Source organism: Hemicordylus capensis, chromosome 4, assembly GCF_027244095.1.
Source record: "Hemicordylus capensis ecotype Gifberg chromosome 4, rHemCap1.1.pri, whole genome shotgun sequence".
Taxonomy (NCBI): domain Eukaryota; kingdom Metazoa; phylum Chordata; class Lepidosauria; order Squamata; family Cordylidae; genus Hemicordylus; species Hemicordylus capensis.
Window position 1 is genome coordinate 67,541,783 of NC_069660.1, and position 23,644 is coordinate 67,565,426.

The following is a 23,644-nucleotide window of genomic DNA, read 5'->3' on the forward strand; positions in this document are numbered from 1 at the left end:
AATGGCATGTTCTATAGGGAAGGAATGTGTAATGTGCACATCATGTTCACCCTATGTTTAATTTACAAGTCTAAGGAATGCTTCCACGCCTGTTCCCATGGAAACAGATGCTGGCCTATAAAAACCCTTGCAGCAGTGTGGTTTGCTTCTAATGTGCAGATATTAATGTATCTATAATTTAGTTTTGTTTTAATAAATCCATAGATTTTTGCCCACGATCTGTTTTGCAAAAGCTAGCTATGGAGACTGCACAGCCCCTTTTGTTCAGCCCAAGCATCTAGCAATGTCACAACAGAGCAAAGCCCATCTGTGAGACCCAAGTAGCAGCTGGAGTCCATGGAATCTGCCATCTTAGCTGTACACAGCTCTCCTGATCATATTTCAGCTTAATAAGCTGCTGCACAAACCCCCCTCCACCACACACACACACTACACTCGTTCTCTCTCATTTTCTTTTCCTTCAACAGTCTGGCTTCTTAAATCTCTTTGATGGGTTTGTTTCCATGGCATTAATGGTGTCTGTCTCTTCTACAAAAAACAGAATTTCCCTTCTCCCCTGCCCCAGCAGCCAGTGAAGGTAGGGGAGCTCTCGAGACTGTCATTTGGCTGTGAGGTTATTTTACCTTTTGAAAAGACATTCCAGAGACAAAGCCAATTGCTGCCTCTTTTTGTTGTTGTCAGGAGCCCCAGTATTATATAAGCATGGCTCTTAAGCATCAGCTCTTATTCAGCATGTCAGCTCTGAGCTGGGTGTCAGGGAAATCATCAGTCCCGGACTGTACACCTTGGATTTTGTCTTGTGACTGAGATATCGTCTTTCTCTGCCCTGCTGTTCTTTAACTGCTGCAATCCTGCTTCCTCCCTAGTCTTGATATGTCCCTTTTGTGCGTGTATTTTTCAGTTGATAGTCTGAGGCTGTGTCTTCTCCATGGAAAGGTAAGCCCATTTAATGAGTTCTTTTCTATGAAACTGTTGACCTTGGCACACAGAACTGTAACATTAATTACACATTTTAAATGAGGTGAGCTTATGAGGCTAGATTAGTTATTTTTAGCATCTACTAAAATCAGACCTATGATCAAGGGCTCTACACATTTATCCATACGCGTGGCCTGCGATTGGAGTTGCTGCAGAAATTGGCTTTAGGACTCAGCAAGACTTCTTTTGTATGATGGAGGAGATTTCTGGCCTTACGGACAATGCATAAAAATGCTTTTGATAATACCATTAATATGCATTTACCTAAACTCTCTGCTTTCTGTTGATGCTGGTTTTTCTCCATTTATCAACAACACATGTGGCTGATGGGAAGGAGAGCCCATTGTAAACCATGAAATAGCCTGCTTTTGCTACAAGGCTAAACATTGTGAAGGCTTATTATAGAGTAACCAGTTTATTGTGGCAATGGTCTGTTTCGTCAGATGCATGAGGTGGCCTGAGAAAGTGCTGGTGTGTCTCTATGTACTTATAGGGGGGTTCAGTGTGCTTCCAAAGAGCAGGAAGATACACTAAGTTTACACAGTGAGTAGTCAACATAAAATGGATTTCTGCTTTCCACCTTAGTGCAAGCAGTTTAGCCTACGAATGAGCACCAAACTCTGGTGCCTAGTCCAGAAAGTTAGGCCTCGTGGGGGCTTATTCTCCTCTCCTGTACAAAAGGGGAGAAATTGTGCTGTTCTTCCTTGCAAAACAGAGCTATTATATTTCAATTTTCGTGCCAAATCTCTGGGCAGTCCTAGACTCCTATCCAGGATCTTTTTTCTTTCTTTCAGTGACTCGTTCAAGGCAAGATTGTTTTCACATCATAACAGGATTCAGTGAGACTCTATACTGTATCTATCTATGCAGTTGGTGTTTTCAGAAATAACAGAAGTTCTTCAGTGTCAGTGCTGTGTCTGGCTCTGCCCGGACAGGGTGTTTGAGATGGGACCATAACTCAGCAGAGGAACACTGAAAGTCCTAGATTCAGTCCCTGGCATCTTTAGGTGATGCTGGAAAGATCTGTGTCTGAAACGTGTTTACAGTCAGTTGCAGACAATATTGAGCTAGGTGAACCAACAGGCTGACTCAGTAGAAGGCAGCTTCCCATGCTCACTTTTGATCATGAACTGTACAAGTCTGGGGGTTTGAGTGATTTGGTATTTGCGTTTCTGTGGATTTGTCATTGTGATTGCCCCAAGCACCCAAAACATTGGTTATCAAGTGTTGAGTTGCCCCACCCCCAGCTTGAGATAGGTAGCTCCAGCAACACCCTTACCATTTTCTCGTAAAGTCTTTTTATTTAAAAGAGAGGGAGGAAAGGAATGCCAGTGAGATAAAAATAAAGAGAAAGAGAGAAATGGACACTGACAACTTAAATGGGGAAAAAATAGTTCCCATGTTGCAGGCTGGGGCTAGAGGTGGTGCCTGAGTCTTCAAGCTTTTCAGGCTCCTGAAAGGGATGACCCAGAGTTGCCTTTAATAGCTGCTGACATGGTCTATAGGAGCTGTCCAGCAGTTCTGATGCTGTGCTGTCTTCAGTTCTAAGGGAAAGGAAGCTTCGAATTTGACTAAATAGAGCAAGTTGCATCAGTAACATGATATTTTAGTCTTCAGTAGCATTTGCACAACCCTTGTTAAGAAATAACTCCTAGGGCCTTCACTTTAGTTTTAACATTCTTTTGGTCAATGTGGGGGCTGTGATGTTCACACCCAGCTGTCTCGGCAAAGTTTTCCCCCATTGATTTCCATATGAATGGAGTACTGCCATATGCTCAGGCGCTCTGTGTGTGCTGCTGTGGACCTGGGTTAGAAGGCCTCCAATTGTCCCACAGCTGCGCCTGCATAAGCCCTTCGAGGACTGCCACCTACTTCTCGGATAACATCAAAGCTCTGTAACCCACTGTGTCCAAATGATGCTGGGGAGTTTTTTTTTTTATTTCAATTTTTAAAATGGCAAATGCAACTTTAATTAGCATTTTAACATGAGGTAGGTCCTGTTTCTAAACATTCTATTGCTATGCAGATTAAATCCTCTCCTTGGATGGCTAAAAGATTAAAATAGCTGTTAGGGGATGGGAAGTTGCCCTGGTATGGAGCCACTGTAATCATCTTGTTTATTAACTTTCACATTTTTCAGGACCTGCTTTGCTTTTAAAAACAGAGCTGCTTTCATGAACTGCACAGACTTTCTGAATAAACCTCTTGGTGAAAACAGAAAATTGCTAATCTTGTACTTGCTCCTCAAAAACATGCCACTTGACAACTGCAGCTGCAACAAAGGTTACTTCTGCTAATAAAAAAATCTTTATAGAAGCTCTCACTTAAGAGTGTGCTGCAATCTGCAGATACACTTAACACACTCCATTAGAGCAGAAAGAGAGTAGTAGGGCTAATATATAGCCATTATTACATTAATGATATGGTGGACAGACTTTCTAATCTTCACCCAGCTAAACTGAGCAGTAGACATCTAGCTATCCTTCTCTATGCAGATGATACCATGCTTCTGTCACAATCTCTGGTAGGGACGAGAAAAATGCTGAGTCTGGCTGATTATTGTCATGAAAACTTGCTCTCCATCAGTTATCAGACGTAGGGGTGTGCATGGAACTGTCTGGCCCGGTTCGGTACCGGCCTCGAATGGAACCGGACCAGTTCGGTCTGGCCCCCCCATCAACCCCCTCCCTCCGGTCCAGTCCCGGACCAGTCCGCAATTTTTATTTTTAAATTAAAGTAGACGCTAAGTACCTTTAGCCCCTTTGGGGGGCTTGCTGAAGCTGAGGGAAGGGGGTCCGCGCAGGTTCCCTCTCCCCCCACCGGCCTTCCTCATCACCACCGTGGCCCACCGTAGCCGGGTAACTGGAGCATTTACTGCCCTTTCGGGCCTCCGTACGAGCGAGCGGTCGCCATTTTGGCGGCCGCCATGCATGCGCAAATGCCCTCTGTGAGGCCACGGCTAAAGGGGCTAAAGGTACTTATCAACTTTAATTTTTTTAAAAAAATTCACGGACCAGCCAGACCGGACCCAGCGGTCCGGTTCTGGTCTGTCAGAACCGGGGGTGGTGGTTCGGTTTGACCCCGAACCCCCGGACTGGACCGCCAGACCAGTCCGCACATCCCTAATCAGAAGACTAAGGTTGTAATGTTTGACAAGAAACCTATTATGCATAAATGGCAAATTAATAGGGTTGATGTAGCACAGACATTGCAAATATAAATATCTGGGGGTCATCTTTGAACATAAGAAGAGCCCTTTTGGATCAGGCCCAAGGCCCATCTAGTCCAGCATCCTGTTTCTCACAGTGGCCCACCAGATGCTGCTGGAAGCCTACAGGCAGGAGTTGAGGGCATGCCCTCTCTCCTGCTGTTACTCCCCTGCAACTGGTTCTCTGAGGCATCCTGCCTCTGAGGCTGGAGGTGGCCTATAGCCTTCCAGCTAGTAGCCGATGATAGACCTCTCCTCCATAAAGTTATCCAAACCCTTCTTAAAGCCTTCCAGGTTGATGGCTGTCACCACATCTTGTGGCAGAGAATTCCACCAGTTGATTATGCATTGTGTGAAAAAATACTTCCATTTGCTGGTCCTAAATTTCCCAGAAATCAATTTCATGGGATGACCCCTGGTTCTAGTGTTGTGTGAGAGGGAAAAGTATTTCTCTCTCTCCAAATTCTCAACACCATGCATGATTTTATAGACCTCTATCAGGTCTCCCCGCAGTCATCTTTTTTCTAAGCTAAAAAGCCCCAGGTGTTGTAGTCTTGCCTCATAAGAAAGGTGCTCTAGGCCCCTGATCATCTTGGTTGCCCTCTTCTGCACCTTTTCCAGTTCTACAATGTCCTTTTTTAGATGTGGTGACCAGAATTGTACGCACTACTCCAGGTGTGGCCGCACCATAGTTTTGTATAAGGGCATTATAATATTAGCAGTTTTATTTTCATCCCCCTTCCTAATGATATTAAGGGGCTGCCGCACACTGAGTCAACACTTTCAATGATCTGTCCACCACAACCCCAAGATCCCTCTCCTGGTCAGTCACTGACAGCTCAGATCCCATCAACATATACTTGAAGTTGGGGTTCTTTGTCCCAATGTGCATCACTTTACACTTGCCAACACTGAACCTCATTTACCACTTTGTCACCCACTCACCCATTCTGAAGAGATTCTTTTGAAGCTTCTCACAATCAGTTTTGGATTTCACTAACCGAAAGAGTTTGGTATCATCTGCGAATTTGGCCACCTTGATGCTTACCCCAACTTCTAGATCATTTATGAATAAATTAAAAATTAAAAATCTGTACTGTCCCAGTACAGATCCCTAGGGGACCCCACTTCTTACTTCCCTCCATTGTGAAAACTCCATTTATCCCTATCCTCTGTTTCCTGTCCTTCAACCAGTTAGCAATCCACACATGTACTTGTCCCCTTATCCCATGACTGCTAAGTTTCCTCAGGAGTCTTTGATGAGGAACTTGGTTGAAAGCTTTTTGGAAGTCCAGGTATTCTATGCCAACTGGATCACCTTGATCCATACACGTGTTGACACTCTCAAAGAACTCCAAAAGGTTTGTGAGGCAAGATTTACCTTTGCAGAAGCCATGCTGGTTCTCTCCCAGCAGGGCCTGTTGTTCTATGTGCTTTACAATTTTATCCTTGAGGATGCTTTCAATCAATTTGCCTGGAATGGACGTTAAGCTAACCGGCCTGTAATTTCCCCTGGATCGCCCCTGGGTCCCTTTTTGAAAATCAGTATCGACCAAGGTATTGACCATAGTATCCTTCTGGAACGTCTGAGGGTGTTGGGGGGTGGGAGGCACTGTTTTACACTGGTTCTGCTCCTACCTCTCGGACAGATACCAGATGGTGTCGATTGGAGATTGTTGCTCTTCAAAATCTGAGCTTAAGGATGGTGTCCCTCAAGGCTCCATACTTTTTCCAATGCTTTTTAACATCTACATGAAACCGCTGGGAGAGATCATCAGGGATTTGGAGCTGGGTGTTACCAGTACGCTGATGACACCCAGATCTACTTCTCCATGTCAACTTTTTCAGGCCTATCCTCCCTAAATGCCTGCTTGGAAGCAGTAATGGGCTGGATGAGGAAGAATAAACTGAAGCTGAATCCAGATAAGACGGAAGTACTTATTGTGTGGGGTCAGAACTCTAGAAATGATTTTGATCTACCTGTTCTAGATGGGGTCACACTTCCCCAAAAGGAACAGGTTTGCAGTCAGGAAGTACTTCTGGATTCACACCTCTCCCTGGTTTCTCAGGTTGAGGCGGTGGCCAGGGGTGCTTTCTATCAGCTTTGGCTGATACGCCAGCTGCGCCCGTTTCTCGAGATCAATGACCTCAAAACAGTGGTACATCTGTTGGTAACCTCCAGACTTGACTTCTGTAATGTGCTCCGGACAGAATACAAAGTGCTAGTTATAACTTACAAAGCCCTAAATGGCTTAGGCCCTGGGTATTTGAGAGCGTCTTCTTCACTACAAGCCCCACCACCCACTGAGGTCATCTGAGGAGGTCCGTCTCCAGTGACTGCCAACTTGTTTTGTGGCTACACAGAGACGGGCCTTCTTGGTTGCTGCCTCGAGATTGTGGAATGCACTACGATCCTCCCCATCTCTGGCAATTTTTAAAAAACACTTGAAAACCCATCTTTTCGCCTAAGCTTTCTCAGCTTTTTAAAAATGTCTATTTTAATTTTATGGTTGAATTTAAACTGTTGATTTGTTTTAACTTTTATTTGTATTTTAATTATTTTATGTTAACCGCCCAGAGACTAAAGTTTGTGTGGTATATAAGTTTGATGAATAAATAAATAAATAAAATAAACTCCTGCAAAACTCTAAAGTCCTGTTGGCTATCCCTGTTTGCTATGCTCTTGGAGCTTCACCTCTTATGTAGAGAGTAGTCTTCAAACTGAGACACATGATGTGTCTCAAAGGAATGTGGGGCCGCCCCCAGCCCAGGCAGGGGGAGGCAGGGACAAACTAAAACCCAGGAGTTTTCTAGCCCTGGCAAATCACACACAGAGAGACTAGGACTTATCCCTTAAAGAGAAACCAGCCCCTCAAAATCTCCCCTCCTCCTGTTAGTTTAAAGGCTAGATGTTGTTGATTAGAAAAGCTTACTCACTTCCTGAAGCTGCTCCTGCAAATGAGTAACTTTGATCCTTAGTGTTCTCCAGCTATATATGATATGGAAGTGCTGCTGTAAGTTGCTGCTGCTTATAAATACCAAGTTTAAAAACAAACACTAATCACCATCACTGGTCTTGAGTTAACTGATAAGCATCACTATTTCCCCTGTAAAATATTAAGTTTAATTGGTTGCTTTTGAGCCAGTCAATAAGTAAAAAAACGTATTTCCTCTGGGAGGGGTTCCTCCGAAGTAGCGGGTGGGTGGGTGATCTACAGAGGTTCCCCCTCCCCTTGCCAGCTTCCCTCTCTTCAGATCATACAAGGCCATGCGGAGGCTCATTGGGCAGGTGCGGTGGCCTCCACAATGGCTTCTACGCTGGGGGGAAAGGCCCAAATGGGCCAAAGAACGGCCAAATGGGCCCATTTTGGAAGGGAGGCCGGTGGGGGAGGGGAACCTCCATGGACACACACACACACACACACCCCACTGCCTGAGAGAACCCCCCAGAAGGGGTAAAGTTTTATTTTAAAAAAATATTTTTAGAACCCCACTCACAACGCGCGCCCCCCCGAACAGGCCGGGGGGCTTCGGTCTGGGTTGGACCAAATGGGGTGGTTCGGTTCGACCACGAACTGTTGAACGGGACCAGTTCGACGTTGAACCTGTTTGCACATCCCTAGTCATTATTTTTGCTAGAGTCAAAAGTCCTGATCTGCAATAGCCCAAATGTAGGTGAGTTCTACTTGTGGGTATAGGTTATCCTAGGTGAGTTCTACTTGTGGGTATAGGTTATCCTAGCTCATAGAACACAGCATGTAATTGACATCACACTATTTTATTGTATTCTATATTTGGCTCTGGTTGGTAGTCCTAAGGGTAAATCTCTCCTGTCTTAGTACCAAAAGCTTGCTCTGCTAAAACAAATATTGTTGAAAATAAATAAATAGATTTTGGAGCGGCTAATCAGTTTATCTCCACTTAATGAGAGTCGTACTCTTCTTTCTAATTGTGTAACCTGCCTTAAAGAATCATTTAGACGTAATTTGGTGAAAAAGTCATAGACAGGGAACACCAGCTCTATTCAAAAGACTGCTCTTCTATTCACACTTAATTGCCACACTATGTAAACTGCTTTGGAAACTTTTGTTGAAAAGCAGTATATAAATATTTGTTGTTCTTGCCTGACCCTGGGTAGGTTATCTAACTCTGAGTCTTTGTATTCCCCAGCTGTGGGTTCTTGAGAGTGTTGCCTTAAGTTGCCTAACTTAAAAAACAAAAAACCCTACATTACTGGTCTTGAACTAATTATTTAACTCTTAGTATTTAGGGTTTCTCCACTATAAAATATGAGTACCAATTGGTTGTTTGATCTTGTTGGTGCTGGTATATTTGTATATTTGTATGAAGCCTTATTAGTAATTCAGATGTGGGTAGGTTACTACTTGTGTATACTGTTATCTCACTATTTGGTTCACAGAGTGAAGCAGGCAGTTGATATTACATAACCACTTTACACTTGGCTTGGTTGATATACCCCAGGTGGATTTCTCTGGTCTTAGAGCCGAATTGTTATGCTAAAACTTCATGGTATAAGAAAGCGAAGTGGCTGATGAGAGTTTAGCTTCACTTTGAAAAGAAAATTCTACCTTTTTAAAAGTTTGCTGACATTATAGTGACTTTATCTTAAATGTATTAAAGTATTTATAGTGCTAGCTATGCTTCTAAATACAAAACTATTTTTAAAACCCATTAATATCTAATGTCCCCATAATGTGGGTTTGAGGGAGGTGACAGGCGAAATATCTAAACGATTATGGCCATGGCATAACCTGACTTTGGGACACCTTAGTTCCTTTATTATATCTAAAGGAAATGCCTAACAGTGCCTCTAATGGTGTTTTTATGGGCCCTAATTCACACTGCCATAAATCTGGATTATCGACATATTACTTATACACTATGTAAAATTACTAGATTGAATTATAAACACTAGATTCAACCATAAAACACTGATGAAGTTAGGAAGCTGAATATTATTAGAGGGATCCAGAAGAGATGCTTTTGGAGCATCTTGCAATCTGTTTTGAGTTTCACCACCTTATATACTAATTACTTTAATATCCTATATACTTTAGCGTCATTTGAAATTTGGCCAGGCATTGGTTTACTTATCCCTGGAGGACCCCACTTCTTATTTCCCTTCATTGTGAAAACTGTCCATTTATTTCTCCCTCAGGACGGGGAACTCCAGGTTGATGGTTCAGCATAGGTCTTCAGCAAGATCTCTTTCTTCTATGTCTTTAATATTTGTCTTTAAGTATGCTTTCCATCAAATTTACTGGTGTAGGAGTTAAGTTAACTGCTTTTTAGTCTCCTGGATTTCCCTGGACCCCTCATCCCCTTTTGAAAATCAGGGTTTCGTGAGTACTTTTCAGTCTTATGGGACAAAATCTGATTGTAGGGACAAGTTACATAATTTTGCTGGGAAACAAATACTTGCATATTTGTGTTCCTTCCAAACTCCTGTGTGGATGCCATCTGACCCTGGTGATTTGCTAATTTTATTTCAAGATAGTTTAGACCATCCTTGTCTTCTCAAATTGGCCCAGTTCATCCTCCAAAAGTTCAGTTTTGGAGCAGTATATGGTCAGTATCATCCACTGCAGATAGATTCAGATAATTCATTTCTCTCACCTGTAATTTCCTATTCTTCTTAATAATTACTTTCATGCTCTCATAATCTAAGGGTATAATGGTTTCCCTGGCAGGATTGTGGTTTTTTTAAAACTGTTTTTGATTTTTAGAGAAGGCTTGGGATTCCCCTTGAGACTTCTAGCTATAATTCCTGCAAATTCTCTTTGCATCCCTTATTGTTTCTTTGTGTTCCTTTAGCTTGAACTGGTGTTTCTTTCTGTTCCTTCAGTTGGGCAGGACTTCCATTTTCTGAAGGAGGTTTCTCCCCTTTTCTAGCTGTCTTAACTCTGTTTGTTAGCTACTCTAGCATCCTCTTAAACTTATCAGTACCTGGTACCTTCCAGAGCTTAGCGGTACCATTTTTTGGGTACCCCTGCTAACTTGGCAAAGAGGCACCTTTTAATGTGGTGATTCTCTTTATTTAGCAGGGGGAGAGGTACTAGACCTATCCAACCCCAGCACAGTACCTCCAGTGACTGTTGCTGGTGTCTATCTTATGTTTCTTTTTAGATTGTGTGCCCTTTGGGGACAAGGATCCATCTTATTTATTTGTTATTTCTCTGTGTAAACCGCCCTGAACCATTTTTGGAAGGGCGGCATAGAACTCGACTAAATAAATAAATAAAATTATTATATTATATTATATTATATTATATTATATTATATTATATTATATTATATTATATTTCATCTGAATTTCTTTAAAGTAAAATGTGCCCATGAGTCGGTGTTGACTCCTGGCGACCACAGAGTGCTGTAGTTGTCTTTGGTAGAATACAGGAGGGGTTTACCATTGTCATCTCCCACGCAGTATGAAATGATGCCTTTCAGCATCTTCCTATATTGCTGCTGCCCAATATAGGTGTTTCCCATAGTTTGGGAAACACACCAGCGGGGATTTGAACCGGCAACCTCCGGCTTGCTAATCAAGTTATTTCTCCACTGCACCATTGGGTGGCTAATTTTTTGAACTTCTTTATTATTTGTACTTCTTCAAGGGGCCCATAATCAGTCTGGCCCTGGGCACAACTGGAAATTTGAGCCTGGTCTCAGCCTTAACCACCTACCTTTGGGGTGAGGGGGAGGCCCCCCCTTTTTTGGTCACAAAGACACAACCCTGTTTACCCGTTACCAATCTTGTGTGGTGGTATTGTAGGCCTCACGGGGAGCAGGACTTAATCCTTCTGGATTTGGCATTCACTCTTTGAGACTGGAGCCATCTCTTCAATCACCAGCAGGGATTCGAACTGGCAACCTTCTGCTTGTTAGTCAAGCGTTTCCCCGCTGCGCCACTTAAAGTGGATAACTATACTATACATCACTATAACAAATCTTTGTTTTGTGGGCTGGTGATCAAAAGGCCCCATTATATCCAGAGCAAGTTTTTCTCAGGAATCATTGAAATACTCTACTGGAGTCAAGGGGTGGTAAAGGTCCTCTGTGATTTCTCAGCTATAGCACAAGACATGCAGTACCTGATTACATTTTCAATGTGTTTGTTCATAGCTGGCCACCAAAAACTTTCTCTGATTTATCTTCTAGTTATGCTAATACCCAGGTGACCTGTGTAGGTAATTTTGATCACTTTTGCTTGAAAGGAGGTTGGCAGCACCAAATGATCAGTCTTCAGCAGCTGCTCATTGAGAAGGGACATCTTCTCAGATGCAGTACAGAAGCAAAGGCAACTGTAACTTCCCTGTTCCCTTTTTGCTGGGTCAAGACAGCACCCAAACCATGTTCAGAAGCATCAGTGGTTACAATAGTGTGCCTGTTGGTGTCAAAAGAAGGGCTTTCAGCAATGGCCAGTTTGATAGTCTGAAAGTTAAATGCTACATTCTTTTTAAAAAGAAGATGCAATGGAGCAGCATTTGAGTATCTCAGAGCTAAGGATTATGAGGTTATGTCATTTGGTTAACTGGGACCCCTGCTCATAATCAGAGGCAGCAGACATTTATCTGCAGTGATTTGACCTCCAGTCTTCAGGGGCTCAGTCTCCTGCTGACAGTCACAATTGCACTCAGCATGCCTTTTCCTGGGTGTGACTGTCACACTCTTTCCCCCATTACTGGATGGCAGAAATAACAGATTAATAATAATAAGTATTCATAATAAGTGATTGATAGTAAAGATTTCATGGCACTTACACAAATTATTCACACAGCAGTTAACATTTAGAAGATAATGGGGAGATGTTGGATCATATTCTACAAAAATATTACAGCAAGCCTCTTATTCAGGGAATTATGTTCAGCCACCTTTGTTGAAACCTGTCACTGTATGTAAATGGTTCTTACTGAATGTAAATAGATTTCATAGCAGTGTCAGCACTGAAGCCTGAAAGCTGGGGCACCTGAAACAGCTGCCACGTGGTGGCCATTTTAAAGTTCCTCCATGTGGTAGCTACCTCCTTTTGGAAAGTCCAGTTACTCACTATAGCATGTGTGACCAACCTGAGGCTCTCCAGCTGTTGTTGGACCATAACTCTCATCATTCCCAGCTGCATTGCTTCTGGGGATGATGGAAGGCATAGTCCAAGAACAGCTGGAGAGCCTCAGGTTGGCCACCCTTGCAGTATGGGGATCAGGCACTTTTGAACATCTCAGTAGAGGTGCGTGGCGCATCACGGATGTACCCAGCCTTTGTCTCAGAGTAAGGCCACATGAGGGGAAGCAAAATGCTGAATCATCCCCCCCAACCTTTCTGAACAAAGTCTTCTCCCCCAAATCTTTCCTGGACTTCTAGTAGTTTATTCGCTGCCACCACACCCAAATTATTAGTAGAAATTATTCCCCCCTGGCTTGGGTGAATTTCCAGGGAAACTCTCCTTCTTTTACTATTGGAAAAGTAAAAGGAAAATAAAAGTCTAACACAAACTGACTAACAAACTGTTCCCTAGGCTAAATTTCCAGAAGCCAGAAGCCCAGGCTTCCTCCCACTCACCCCCACCCCAAATTCACCCCAAACCTGATGAGAGTTAAGCTTCCTGCAATCCTGTCTCTCAAGGATCTACAGATGCCCTTCCATGAGAGAATTCTCCAGGCTCGCTTTTGACAATGAGGCAGCAAAACTCCATTGCTCCGCTCTAAGCCTTTCACCCATCCTCTCCCACCTCCAGCCTAGCCGTTTCTGCACAACGAACCCCTTCTCTTCCTGCCTCATGGCCCTCTAGGTCCCATCCTCCTGGTGCTCATTAGCTGATCTGTGGAGGTCACCAGCCTGTCAGTCAGGACAGGATTCACTTCTGGTTCACTCTTGGTGGTGGGGGGGGCTGATCAGAGGCTGATTTTTACAAAGTGCTATCATGAATAAAAACAATTCAGTTCATCTCAGAAAAGCTTGGATAACATGGTGGCTAAGAGACTGGGCCATGAGTCAGGACATCCCCAGCTCATGTCTGCCATAAATGCATTGGCTGGCATTAGGCAAGCCATTCTCAGCCCCTTCCCATTTGCAATACAGAGATAACACTAACAGGGGTAATACAAGCATGGGAAATACATTACTGAATGCAAATATACGCACACACCTGTCACTAATCCCATGCGTGGCAGCTCTCGTGAGAGTTTGCGAGCAGCTGCCAGATAGCGGCAGGGATGGGCGGACAGTGGTGGGCAGGGAGGGAAAGAGGTAGCCAGTCCTGCCGGAGGGCAGTGAGAAAAAATGGTGGCCAATGGCCGACCAGCGGGTGGTGAGGGAAAGTGCCGCTGGAGGGCAGTGAGAGAAAGCGGACTGGGAGGGGGAGAATGGACTGGGGTTGAAGGGAGGCAGGGAGAATAGATTGGGGCTGAAGATGAAATGAAGTTGGGGGAGACAGAGAGAACTAGGGGCGCAGATGCTCTGCGCTGGATCAACTTGTTGTTGTTGTTGTCATGGCAAACCATTATAGACCAGTAGCTCTTTGAGTAGAGACAGTCACCCTGAATGGATGGCAAGTGCACTGGCATTGTGTCCATTTTCTCTTGTTAATCCCTACACTGCAGGCTACTCTGGAGTTGTATGAGTAACCTCAATTCTTCCTTCACATGTAACTGTAAAACCTCTGACTCCATCCATATGTCACCATGATGCTAGAAGAACAGGCCCTGTCTTGTACAGTTGATAAAGCTATGGCTTCATGTGCAAGATTTAAAGAGTTTGCCCAACAGCATACAGCGCATTAGTGAGTCTGAATGTGATGAAGAGGAAAGAGACCAACACAAAAGCAGGAGCTACTATGGTCTGGAAAGCACATTCATCATCTTGTCACACATACAATCTTCTCTTGAGGATCAAGCCCAAAGGGAATCGGTTCTGCCAGTCAAAAGCGGAAGGGACTCTGTAGAGCACTGAGTGGGTGGGTACTTGCGACATTGCTAAGCATTCTCTCCCCCCACACACACCTTTCCCAGAGCAATTTTTCTGCTTTAAAACAAATGAATTTTTTTTAAGAAGGGGAAGAAGGATATATGTTTATAAATTGAAATGTATACATTTGACTGCATAACCAATAAGCAGTGCTTGCACATGTCCACCTGACCACAGAGACGGGCCAAACTAGGGAGAAAAATCAGCATTTGCTTCAAAGGCAGGTAGTGCGTCATTTGAAGAACAAAGGTGGAGACAAGCGCAGCTTATTCCACAGAGGAAATAACTAGAGTGGACTCTTGTTTTATGTACATTTATACACACAATCTAGCACCAGAATTCCAAACCCTTCCTTGCTCCATGACAGGCCACTACTGAACGTAACCAGTCTTCAATCACAACTAAGCTTAGGAACACAATGAGTGCATTCAGATGCGACGCAGAACCTTGATTCAGTTTGAGCATTCTTGGTTTGCTTTTTTGTCCAAATGTGTCTAATTCAACTGAGGTTCCATTTGGTCAAACAAACTGATATTTGTAACCAAGGTGGGAAGTTGGCTTGTTAGTTTAACCCGCAGTTCAATTCATCATTGCAGTGCATCCAAACTGACACTGGTGTTTTATTCTCAGCTTGTTGCAAGAGCTCCACCTCCATGCACAGAGATGTGTCAGCACAGAGCAGCCAAGAAACAACTGAGAAACACAACCACTCTAGGCAACCAATGCATCTCCATGGTTTCCTCTCCAAACATGCACTCTGACAAACCTTATCTAGTGACTACCGACATCACTGCACCCAGTCCCCTTACTGCAACAGCCACACTCTTAAAGTGACAGTCCCACCTTTGTTGCATGTTGAGCAAAGAAATTGACCTGGAGGTTAATGATGGGGCCCAAAGGGCAGCACAGGACCCACCTGGGAGGTGGAGGAGAGACGGGTGGCTACAGGAGCTGAAAACAAGCCATGCATGGCTTTTTGTGTTGGGGTGCCATGGGGCAGCATCCTCCTTTCCCTTAAATCTGTTGCAAAGCAAAGGTTTGAGTTGTGTGTTTCTTCCATACATGGGGATAGTGGGGGAGGGGGAGAAGGAGGGACTGAGTGGGTGGACACAGGGTATCCAGGTGGATAGCTGGGCAAGAAATAAACCCCATTCACTGTGAGGTGGTGGGCATGGGGTGAGCAAAAAGCCATGGGCTGAGGGGATTAGGGGAAGTGGATGGCTGGGCAAGCAAGAAACCCCCTTCACTGTGAGGGTGGTGGTAGGAAATATTTTTGAAATGCCATGCTCCGTCCACCTGCATTATGAAAGAGAATTGGCACCTTCTTCTGCCAGGACATTGCTATCAAATGCAGGGGCCTGGGGAAAGGGAAAGTTAACCCTCACCCTCACCCCCGGGAAGGGAAAGTTAACCCCTCCCCCCGGGGGAAAGGGAAAGTAGTTAACCCCCGCTTTCTGGGAGGTTGTGGTCACTTTAATTGGGCAGACTGTGTGCATTGCAGCACAGACACCCTCTGTGAAACTATTCCAAGAAAGCTCCGGCCTGCCCTCTTTGCATAGCCGTGCCAGGGCTAGGCTCTGACCAGCTGAGAGCAGCCGAGGATAAGCAAAAAGAGCTGAAGTGGCTTGTGCAGCTTTTCCACACCCGTGTCAAGCTGGCGACAAATGGTAGGAGAGGCAGTGACAGGGTAAAGCATTGCCATGAGTCGGGTAGGCTGGAAACTCTGGTATTGCATTTGGAAGGACTGGGCAAAGGGAGGGGGCAAAGAAATCAGCAGGAGGCAAAACAAACCACGTTCTTATCGGCTGCAGTCAGGGGCGTAACTATAATAGGGCAAGGGGAGACAGTTGTCTTGGGGCCCACTGCCTTGGCCCCCCCCAGGCAAGTCTCATGACTGACTCCCCCAGCCATGCACGCACCCAGCTCCCTTCAGTTGTATATTCATCCTCCGAAAGTGATGTGAGTGTTAAGATCTGGAGCTACCAGAACAGCATGTCTTTCTCTAGTACCATGAAATGACTTGCATCATCCACAATTTACAAAACCTTTTAAAAAATAATTTAGGATGATCTATTGTGGCACGTAGGTTATTTATATCTATATCTATAAATTTACTATGGTTTTTGTTACTACTATTCAGCCTCATTTAAGATTTCTTTACTTCATGAGCTTAACTTCAGTGAGGGGGCGCCCATTTTAAAATCTTGTCTCTGGGACCACTCCAACTTTGCTACGCCCCTGCCAGCAGAGTTAATCTCTGTCTTGTGAATTTTGGTTAAAATCAAATGTGGGTCCATGTTGCATCTGAATGCACCCAAAGTTTAGATTTCCAACAGAGTAATAAATCATGGCTGGACTTTGGTTGCAGCCCAGTATTTTTATTATTATTATTATTATTATTATTACATTTTATATCCTGCTCTTCCTCCAAGGAGCCCAGAGCGGTGTACTACATACTTAAGTTTCTCCTCACAACAACCCTGTGAAGTAGGTTAGGCTGAGAGAGAAGTGACTGGCCCAGAGTTACCCAGCTAGTATCATGGCTGAATGGGGATTTGAACTCGGGTCTGCCCAGTCCTAGTCCAGCACTCAACCACTACACCACGCTGGCCACACCAGGGCTGAGCAGAATGTTTGTGAGTTCAGTTTTCATATCCAGAGTTGCCTGTACAACAGGGAAGCATTTTTAAGTATACAAATTATATGGGGGGGGGGACATGCATTTTTATTTCGGTCCAAGCCCAGGATCCAGAGCCTAGCTGCACAAAGACCAAGCTCGTGGAAGTGTTTCAGCAACATGAGCCTCCCCTATACACCCTGCAGACCTTATCCCTTGACCATGAGACTGGTAACAGTGCTTGTGCTAGAACTGAAATTTCTGCAAAGTGGAATTTGAAGAAATTCAAAGGGTATTTCAGCGTTGTGCAGCAAGCCTGGAACTGAAAAAAGAGGATATCAGGGTTGTGTAGCATTCATGGGAAGGGGCAGGGCTTACATTTGGTAAGGCTGGTTGTATTTTGTTCCCAGTACCCCTGTTGGCGCAGCAGGGAAATGCTTGACTAACAAGCAGAAAGTTGCCGGTTTGAATCCCCATTGGTATGTTTCCCAGACTATGGGAAACACCTATATTGGGCAGCAGCGATATAGGAAGTTGATGAAAGGCATCATCTCAGACTGCGTGGGAGGAGACAATGGTAAACCCCTCCTGTATTCTACCAAAGAAAACCACAGGGCTCTGTGGGCGCCAGGAGTTGAAATCGACTCGACAGCACACTTTACCTTTACCCCTGTTTTAAAAAAACAAAACTGATGTGTTTCATCATGTGCAGGAACAGCTCTGAAGTGCAAATGGATAGTTTAGGTATCATTTGGGTGCAGAGTGGGCATAATTATTGCTGAGTGCTTGATACAGGAGCAGAATAGAACTGGATCTTGGGAATGGGTTGAGAAGGGTAATTGATTTATAAACTGAAACTATCAGTGTTAGCCACTGGGATTATAGAGCTTTACTCAAAGGCTGCACACTTGAAGCTTTCTTCACCAGCATTTCTGCTATTTTCAGCCTTCCCTGCCTTGCATTCCCAAATGAATCTTCCCGCCCGCCCCCCACCACAACCCCTAGAAATGTGCCATGTGAGAGCCTGTTGCAAAACTTCCTGTGCAAGCATGGGAGCCATAAAAGGCACATCCTGGCTCTCCTAATCCAGTGCGTAGACATACACACACATACATGCTTCTCTGGCTGACTCTAGGCACTGAAAAATACAGGTCACTACAGCAGATGGGGATTCCTCTGCACATAATTGTGTCTTTCAGCTCCTGTAACGAAAAGTGAAGATTATGAGAGCTGGATTTATGCAGCTGGGTGATTCTCTTTCCCAGCTCCTTCTGTACCACCGTACAGTCTGTATCTCTTTGGGTGTACTTCCCGCTTCCCAAGGACTGCAGCCTCCAGGGACAAGGAGAGAGCACAGATGCATGTGAGTAGTGGTGGGGATGAAGGGGGCGGGGGAGAATGCGGGGGGGGGGGGGGCGCTCACAGTATGTAGGAATTTGGTCTTTTTGTGTTAAACATGCTGTCGTCGTCCCCCGCCGCCCCCGAAAGAGTCTGGTAACATCCAGCAGCCTCTTGAAAACTCTAAATACAAAGCCCTCTTGAAACGTTTTTTGGCAGCCAAGTGAAAAATCCCATGCTTCTTAGAGGTCATTAGTTTATGAGAGTGCGTTTATGTGTCTATGTCTGTCTATCTTTACGCTTTGTCTGGAAAGTTGCTTCCTTCTCCTGAGCACAGCTTTTTAAGATGCCATCTGAGATTATTCATAGCTTACTGCGAAGAAGTATGTGAGTGGACTTACATACTTCTTATGTGAGAAGTATGTGAAGTTTGGAGAGGCGTTGGTATGTTTGTCTTGGTATGTCAAAGCTTATGGCCACCGTGACCAGACACACACTGCTGGATGTGCTGCTGCTTGTTTAGGTCTCCACCGAGAGGTTTCTGATATTGCATTTCATATTTCTGGATCCTTAAGTCAGATGTAAAGGATAGTGAGCCATTGTGGTGTAGTGGTTAGCATGGAGGGATAGGATTGGGGAAACCACGGTTGAACTCCCCACTCCATCATGAAGCCCCCTGGGTATCCTTGGGGCAGTCACTATCCCTCATACAAATCTACCACACAGGATTGTTCTGAGGATAAGATTATGGGGGTGGACAGAGAAGAGGCATGTATGCCACCTTCAGCTCCTTGGAGGAAGGATAGAAATATGAGTGTGACCCATTAATAATGTATTTTCCCCCCTGTACACGTTTGCTTGGGTGCCAGGCCATTAAAGTAAATAGGGCTGTGCATACATATGACAAGAGAGGCATCCAGTAGAGCTCATCCCATGCTAGATGCCTTCTAAATGCCAGAGAATGAGACGTGCTACCTTTAAAGGTGCTGTATTGTACATTATGATGTCTGAATGATACCCAAAGAACCTGAGACATTTTAGCACTTACAATAGCAATAGCACTTACATTTATATACCGCTTTATAGCCGGAGCTCTCTAAGCGGTTTACAATGATTTAGCATATTGCCCCCAACATTCTGGGTACTCATTTTACCGACCTCAGAAGAATGGAAGGCTGAGTCAACCTTGAGCCCCTGGTCAGGATCGAACTTGTAACCTTCTGGTTACAGGGCGGCAGTTTTACCACTGCGCCACCAGGGGCATTTTGCATGCAAAGCTTGCATTCTACCACCTGGGTGCTTTCTAGATTACACCTTGCAACGCCTGATGCTTAGCCTTTCCCTGCTGGCTATATTCCAGCTCCAAATTGTCCCCCAGCTGCTTTCAGCCCTGCCTGTAGGAAGGAGGCTTCCAGGTGCTTTTTTAGAAGGGTAAACATGCACCTGGAACCCATGGACTGCAGGGAGGAAGCAGCTGCAGGATGATTTTGAGATGAAAAATGGCAGGCAGGGCAAGGGTTAAGCACACACCCCATCTCCACCTGCCAAGTCTCCACTCAGAACAATCTTACCCTGAATTGCCTGTTGGAAATGGACAGAGGGGCATTCCACTGTAGTTCGGAACTGTAAACTATAATGTATAGTTTGTCCTGAAGATTCAGCGATTTTAATATCCGTCTTGTTGATCCCAGGACTATTAATTCTGTTTAGATCAATGTGAAACTTCAGAGTTGTTCAACCATCCTTCCCCTTACTCGCCTGAGTCACTCACCATTTCCCTCAGCCATGCCTTGAGCCTCCAGCATTTCCTCTTCTAATTATTTCCACTTTGCTTCAGTTTGGTTTCACACCTACTGGTTGTCGGATATCAGTTTGGCTGATATTCTGATTCTGTTTAGGTCCCACACTAGGAGGACAGCTAATGAGACCCAGCTGGAGATCAACTTCTCTCTCTCCTTCCCCTCTCTTCCTCTTTTAAGTGGTTCCTTTGTCCTAATTGGGTTTGTGCAATGCAACACAGTACTCCGAGGCTAAGAATAGCATGAGGCCGAATGATTACTGCGAAGAACAAAAAATATGGAAACAGGATCAAGAAGGAGGATATCGACTATTAACAAGGGAACTAAGCAGGACTGAATGGAGTGAGATAGATGATGGTCCTGCCTGTTCCCTCTTTCCCAAGGAATCATCTAAGAAGGGGTAAATGCTCTTTCCCTCAAATTCTGTCTGTATGTTTGTTCTCAGACTCAGAAGAAGACACGGCCATGATTTCATACAGTTTATAAGTTGTATAAATGGCCTGCTTGGCTGATGCCAGGAAGAAGCACACAGGAATCTTGTAGCATCCCAGACAAGGAACCCACACATTTAAAAAGGCAAAGTATAGCCAAGAATCTCTGAAGAAAAGCAGATGGAGCTCACTTAGGGAGAGGGAGATGGAAACTCCTGAACAAATATGGGGCTGAGACTGCAGTAGAGCACACGCTTTGCCTGCAGAAGGTCCCAGGTTCAATCCCTGGCAGTTGGCTGCTCTACAAGAGCCAGGAAATCCCTGTCTGAAATGGGGAGTGTAGATATCGAGCTAAATGGACTAATGGTCCAATTCTATATCAGGCAGCTTCATATGCCTGGTTTAGAAGACAATGTATAGACCCAATGCTGGGTCTTCCGCCCACTTCTCTCAAGCTGTAACCTAGGAAATTCCTGAGTATCTCAATAGTCTACTTTAACCTATTTCTTCCTACGCTTGAATCATTTGTTTGCTCCACACAGTATTTTCCAGGTGAATAAAGGGTTGGTTGGTTTTCTTTCTGTGGTGGTTGCCATGGCAGGAGAACTATTCAGCCTGATGTGAGGTCAGAAAATGTCAGACACGTAGATCTAATTAAACCACATCAGCTAGCTGCTTCATGCAGAAGCGAAACACTGCCAGTGCGAGCATCTCCATTTTCAGGGTGATGTAAAACTATTGCAATGAAGGCATTTTGTGCACTGCAGTTTCCTGCAGGCCAATACTATTTTAGGCATGTCTCAGTGTACAAACCATCTGCATGAGTGCATCTGATTAACAACAGCAACAACGATCCAGACTCGCACCTTGAAGACAATTATGGGCACCTTGCCCATAATTGATCGGGATAAGCATCAAAATGTCCACAAAGCCATGTATGCAGAGCAGCCTACTATCCTGTTTCTTTTCGATGCAGTGTGTAAACATACTGGAGTAAACAGGGTTGCACTCTATATACGTTGTCTTCGAAAATAACAACCTTTTATGACACAGGGTCCACTTTTAGCCCAACCATGTGTTATGGGACTCATTTTTACCCTATGTGTCTGGTGATAGTGCTACTAGCGTGACCCACCTTAAGTCAGGCTGCAACCCAGTCGTGGGTCCCCATCCACACGTATAAGACCCAGTAGTCTAAATCTCTATATAGGGCTGAGAGAGAGAGTCCTGCTTATAACCTTGGAGAAGCCACTCTCAGTCTGTGTAACTGAGCTAGATGGACCAATGGTCTGGCTCAGTATAAGGCAGCTTCCTATGTTAAAATACATGCCTGCCAGTTAATGCAAATACAGATGTAGAAGGAAACATTTATGGAGGAAGATTGATAGGGAGTGGGTGCTTAACCCTTCCCTTGCCTGCTGATTCTTCCCTGGAAATACTACTCCTGGTCATTTCCCACCCACCCCCAACCTCCAACTGAGCTGTTTCTGGCCTTGGAGTTTGGCTTGGAGAAAAACAAATTTTAATAAGTAGACTAAGGGCATTTTTAGGGCAGAATCAGCAGGCAGAGAAGGGTTAGAGGTGGCCTATAGCTCAGGGTAGAGCACATGTTTTATATGCAGATGGTCCCAAGTTCAATCTCTGGCATCTCCAGATAGGTCTACAAAAGTCCCCTTCCTGAAAATCTGGAGAGCCACTCCAGGTGTAGACAATACTGATTTGATTCAGTATTGAATCAATGGACCAATGATCTGATTCAGTAGGAAGCAGCTTTCTGTGTCAGGCAGCTCCTCAGTGATTTGATTCTTCCCTGCAAATCTACCCCTACCTCCATAGCCACATGAGTGTGTCAAGAGAAATAAAAAAGTGTGAATCCCATGTATCCCTTTTAACATGTAGTTCTGCCCCCAATTAATCACACATTGCCGACAATTCACTTAATTCAGCATAAAGATGCTCAATTGGAATATGACACCAGAGAGCAAGCAATTAGTGGGGGGGGAACATTTTGTAGTACATCGAGCTTTCTGGGATATTTCCAACATTGTTAACTCTAGGCCATAGCTTTAGCCGTAAATACTTTTTATTAATTAATAATTGAGACATAAATCCCACTAAGCAGTGGTGTTTTGTTTTGTTCTTGCAAAGAGAAGGTTTTTCATATACTATTAAAGACAGTAAAGATGATATATGGTTATCTACCACTTGCTTTTAACTACAGGTTTGTTATCACTTAGTAATTGTGGCTTCCTGCAAATGGAAGAAGTATAAGGCAACGTCCGACACTCCCTTTTCAATGTACTCCATAAACTCCAAATTCATAAATGCCAAGGAGAAAATAAAGCATGGTTTCCAAACCACTTAATATTTCACCACATACTGGGTGGACCCTGTTCAGTTAATATATCCAGGGTGAGTAAATATGCAAATTTATTGACAAGCTCAGGCAGTCAATAAATTTGCTTAAATAAATAAATAAATAAATAAATAAATAAATAAATAAATATATATTCATAGAGGGGTATGCATATACACACTGAATAGATGCAAATGTCACTCAGAACCATGGTTTATTTTGCCCAACAGTGGGGTTTTTTATATGCCTGAACCTACACCAGTCAAGAAACCATTGTTTATTTTGTGGGTTGAAGCCACAATTTGAACCCAAGGTTTGAAGTTGGTTGGTTTGTTCTAACCCGTGAGTTTTGTGATTGTGGTTTAATCTTGGCTTGTTTCAGTAATTCCATCCTTGCTGGGCTTTCACATAGAGAGGCTATTCTCACCATGGAGGGAAACCGGGCTCACCTGGTGGTTCAATGGCGGCTAGCCCACCGAAGTAGCCCTCCCCTTAAACAAAGTTAGTGGAGAGGAGAGTTGGTCTTGTGGTAGCAAACATGAATTATCCCCTTAGCTAAGCAGGGTCTGCCCTGTTTGCATATGAATGGGAGACCAGAAGTGTGAGCACTGTAAGATATTCCCCATAGGGGATGGAGATGCTCTGGGATGAGCAGAAGGTTTCAAGTTCCCTCCCGGGCATCTCCAAGATAGGGCTGAGAGAGACTCCTGCCTGAAACCTTGGAGAAGCTGCTGCCAGTCTGTGTAGACTATACTGAGCTAGATGGACCAATGTTCTGACTCAGTATAAGGCAGCTTCCTATGTTCCTGAGTGCTCCGCTAACCCTGTTTTCAAGAGTGTGAGATGCTGATGGCGCGGTTCTGCGCCGTGGCGACTTGCTAGTAGATCCCCAATCGGGAGGCTATACCAAACCTTGGGACTTCTGGGGCTGTGACG

The 23,644-nt window shown here is 44.4% G+C and overlaps 1 protein-coding gene and 1 long non-coding RNA gene across 6 annotated transcripts in view; one reads left to right on the forward strand and one right to left on the reverse strand.

The window, feature by feature from the left end:
• KLHDC8A (kelch domain containing 8A) overlaps positions 1–23,644 on the forward strand; it is a 79,724-nt gene that overhangs the window by 16,709 nt on the left and 39,371 nt on the right. Inside the window, exons 1-2 of one of the 5 annotated variants that reach the window (XM_053248243.1) lie at positions 471–936; positions 17,984–18,147. The gene's annotated coding sequence lies outside the window, so the exon portion shown is untranslated. Of the gene's footprint in view, positions 1–470; positions 937–17,845; positions 18,148–20,177; positions 20,322–23,644 lie in introns of those variants that run through there. The other 4 variants (XM_053248245.1, XM_053248248.1, XM_053248244.1 and 1 more) reach the window with 4 other exon arrangements.
• The window catches only part of LOC128324097 (uncharacterized), a 39,614-nt gene continuing 18,272 nt past the window's right edge, over positions 2,303–23,644 (reverse strand). Inside the window, exon 3 of the long non-coding RNA XR_008306636.1 lies at positions 2,303–2,522. This is a non-coding gene — a long non-coding RNA (uncharacterized LOC128324097). The remainder of the gene's footprint in view (positions 2,523–23,644) is intronic.